We start from the raw sequence: 4,445 nt of genomic DNA, 5'->3' as shown, positions 1-4,445 counted from the left end.
GCAAGTCCTCCTTCTTGCTCCCAATGTGATCCATGAACTCGTCTAACCAGGCCATTGCATCGGCTGGTAGTAAGGGCTCTGGTATCCCTTCCTGTTGTAGTTGATTCATGTCTCCATACAACGCTTGCTTTGGAACTTCACCAAACGGATCCAAAGGCAAAAAGGGTGGTCTCTTCTCATATGCAACAGTTTCCTCATGGGTGGGCCCTGGCCTCCAACCAGGTGTTGGCATCATAATCAGATCTTCCTGAGCCCTTATTAAGATCCTATACTTACCAGGGTGATGGCTTTGTGGCACATGATTCCCCATACCCTCCGTCTTGCCGTTGGCCCTTTCTACTTCCTTCTTACTTCGCCAACGAAGCTGACTACTACTTCCAGATGTTGCCCTCTCTGGCTTTTGATTTTTTGAGGCTTCAGAGGTGATGGGGGTCATCAGGGAATTCATGTAGGCTTTGTGCTGCCTTTGAACCCTTCTGATCATGGATGCTCCCATTGGTCTGGTGGGCTGCCCATCTTTTCCAACTACATACCATTTCCGTCCACGATATGCAGGAGTTGCTTTCTTAACAGGATTAGCTATCCCATCAGTTCTTCTGACTTCCTTCCCCTTTTGGCCCTTTTGAAGCTGCTCTGTACTTCTTTGGAGTTTGGCTTCCATGTCCTCTGCCCCGTCAGAAACTTCATAGTTCCGAAATACTTCTGCCAACGCCTTGGGTTGGGAATCACCTCCTAAACGTTGAAAAACGCTTCGGGAAATATTTTTTCTTGTTGCCTGCTTAATCCTTTCGCGGGCTTCTCTTTTAATCAACTCGTGATCAATAAGGACTCCAGCTGGGGGAATCTCGAGTTCACATTCACATTGGCATTTACTACACATAACCAGCCCTTTGATTATGGCAGCCTTTGGGTACTCGGATGGTTTACCTATCTCTTCCGTAGGTCGTTTGGCTAGTTTCCCTTCTTCTTCTTCCCTTATAATTTTCCCTTTTCCTTTCTCTACCCAGGTCATGTTGAGCATGTTTACCGGGGCTTCAGAAAAGGGCAACACAGGGTTGACTATGACTACCTCATCTGGTTGGGTAGTCCTGTGTCTTTCTCCTTTGGGAGGAGCCAAACCTGTCTCATTTTTAAAGCCTAGGGAGGCTTCATTCAGTCTCTGTAGCATTTGAAACAATGTATTCTGTAAATCTTCTGGCATGGTTATCTTTATCTTCAGATCAGGAATCCCACCGGGCGTGCCAAAACTATGTTCGTCGCAGGAATCTCCTGGCAAACGAGCACACAGCTCCCCTGGGAGAATGGCGTCGGTTGAGGGTATCTGTCGTACTTCTGCTTTCTTCTTGGGCTCGCTCGGGCCAACCTTTGTCGGGCAGATCTTGGTCGGGCAAGACACACTTCGGGCAAGGCTCGTCGGGCAGTTCTGAAAGAGACAGACAGAGTTAATTTGAAAGGGTGCCTTCGTGGGGCCTTAGATGTAGGCCTTAAGGCTCACAATCAAGATTAACTTTGTAATGCTCAGGCGTGCCACTGCCATCTTCAGTATGGCAGATGTTGAATGGGTGTTTAAGCTTTGATTGAATATGTATACGCCCGAGAAACCAAGTTAGATATAACAGGTGCCTTTGTGAGGCCTTAGGTATAGGCCTTGAGGCTTCCTGTCAAACTAAACCAGCGCTTGGATGTATCATATTTGGCCTTTTATGGTTGCCAGAGTTTTATCACTATTATACCTTTGATTATCTGAATCCAAGAGGTAGGACGAACCCAAATGAGTGCCTTTGTAGGGCCTTAGGTATAGGCCTTGAGGCTTCCCATCAGAGTTAATCCCTATACTCGGACCAACTAGACCGCAACATGAAATGAAGCTAAATAGATGCCTTCGTGGGGCCTTAGGTGTAGGCCTTGAGGCTTTCTATCAGAATTCACTCCCTGCTTAAGCCTTTTCTATGAATCAAAATATAATAGCAACAAAACGGAGAAATAGATCGATTACTTGCGCCCCAAGTAACTTCGGACTTCTCGCTTATCAAGGATTGTCGTGGATGGGTTGAGTCCACATAGAGTTCTTTTTTATGCCTTGAGGCCAAGGACTTTTAAACTGATCTTTAAATTACATGCCTGCCGGGCTTGAGACTTAGATCTGATTTGAACTCTGACGCGATTCAGATCGGATCCAAGTGCTGAAGACTCATTTTCACTATGACTTTGCTAGAAATAACTTGTATATAACTGGGAATATATAACATGTTATTGTGCTTTTTAAGAAAAAGAAAAGACAAAGACAGAGCAAAGATAGTCGGGTAAGTTTGAACCTTATCGGCCAAGGCTGAACTTCTTACAAAATCTATCTATGTAGCTCTGTCAGAGGTCTGAAAGCTTTTAGAGGGGTTGACGGGGGAGAAGAGGATACAAAATGAATCGATACCACCATGAACGAGGTAGCAGAGCTATTACAGGGGTTTGGGAAGGTTTATCCCGAATGGGATGAAGGCTTGTGCTGACTACAGCTTCGTTGAAGGCAAATCTGGCTTGAGCAGAGTTTTGGCTTTTGTTTGTTTGTTTGAGTGTCCTTAATTCTGTCTTCTCTTCCTCCTTTTATAGACGGCTTCAGCTTGGGTTCCTGTAGCAATGGCGGTTGCCCGAATGCGGTTTGGTGATGACTCACTATCTTTTTTACATGAATGCCATCAATAAAGTACTTTATTGGGCTGTGCAGTGACTGAATAACCTACCCCCTGTGGTCTTTGAGCAGGTAAGCAAGTGGCCTTTGTAATTTGTGCCCAGCCGAAAGCCTCTTTCCTGCCTCCTAAGTTTTCCCCTGGGCCTTGGGTTTGGGCCGACTTCCTCTCTGGCCCAAAGTTCAGATTTTATTCCAAACAATTCCAGTTTGTTTGTTTGAATCATAATTTATTCTCTCTTGTTAGATTTTCAAAACTTAAAGGGTCTCTGAACAGCGAACAACCATTTGGTCAAGTAACTCCATTCTGCTAGAGGAGGTCCGAATGAAAACCGAGTGAAAATCTTATGAACGACAGTTGTTGAATAAAAAATAATAAAAAATGACCTCCGAGGAGAAAAATACATGAAAGTTTTTCAAACATTACGCATCCTTTCCTCTTCATGTCTTTTGATGTACAAATATCAAAATAAACTGTGAATCGTAAGATAGACACCAAATGGATTAACATCCTCTCATTACTATATGTTATCTATTTCTGAATCCTCAGTAGTAAATGTGGAAACTTTACTGTAAGAACTTCGTGTCATGTTTGACAAATGTAGACAGCATAGGAAGGAAAATATGTAAACTGTATACAGTTTACAGTGGACATATATACCAGTTAAGCTAAAGCCTTTTGTGTCTTTGTTATCAGTGACAACCGAGTTCCGAATATCGCACTTGCCAACGACAACGCAGGAACCCCAGATCAATGTGAGGATCAATACAGTTGAATCATCTGGCAACCCCATTCCGACTGAGACTTGACTTTGAGCTGTTCTTTATTCCCATAATGTCCGGATACTGAAAATTAAGAATAGGCTTGTTTAATTTGGAAACAATTTAGAGCTAACTATTAATTAACTACAACTTGTAAACATTTTTTTTGTCATGTTCATTGTTAATTTGGATAATCCAATTAAAAAATTCCAATAAAAATTGAACATTTTGCGGTTATTTACTAATTGTGTGTAACTTGTAAACGTTTTTTATATTTTGCCATGTTGTTTGTTAATTGGGAAATTTGAAAAAATAACTAAAATTTACCCTCTATATAGAATTATAGCCACTCTCTTAAATTTATGATAATTACAACCAAAAGTTAACATAAAAATACTAATATACCCTTATTGACTGAAATTATTCATTGCTCTTAACCGTACAAAAACAACAATTGGTTGAGGTCTTCAGGAACGTAGCCTCTTGAATACTAATCTACTCTCAAACCCCTCCATTTCTTACACTCTTCTTCTATACATCCCCCATATATATGTATATATATTGAGTAGATATAGATATTCAAATGTAATCAAAGAAGGCGAAAACTGAACAGAAACTAATAAACTAAAAAGCCTAATAAAAATTAATCAGGAACTAAACATCTGAAGCAAAATTTGAATCTAAAAACAGAGGAGCAAAACCCCTTTTAAGTTGAAATCTATGTGAGGTTTCTATGTTGAGATATGTAAAGATGAGGATGCCAAATCATGACATACATTCTGTTTTTAATTAACTAATTGTAATTTCCTATGTGTACAAGTTAGTTAGAAAGGTTATTAGATAGTTGTTGTTGTTATGACTATAAATACCATACTCATGTAATTATTTTTGGAAGTAATGAAATTGTAATATTTCAGAAAGATATTTTCTTCTCAGTTTCTTTATGGTTTCATCGCCAACCGCCTCACGGCTTCTTTCGATCCTCTTCTCTTCCGCTCTACTT

Source organism: Malus domestica, chromosome 11 (assembly GCF_042453785.1).
Source record: "Malus domestica chromosome 11, GDT2T_hap1".
NCBI classification, from domain to species: Eukaryota; Viridiplantae; Streptophyta; class Magnoliopsida; order Rosales; family Rosaceae; genus Malus; species Malus domestica.
The sequence above is the reverse complement of the archived record's forward strand: the minus strand, read 5'-3'. Positions refer to the sequence as shown.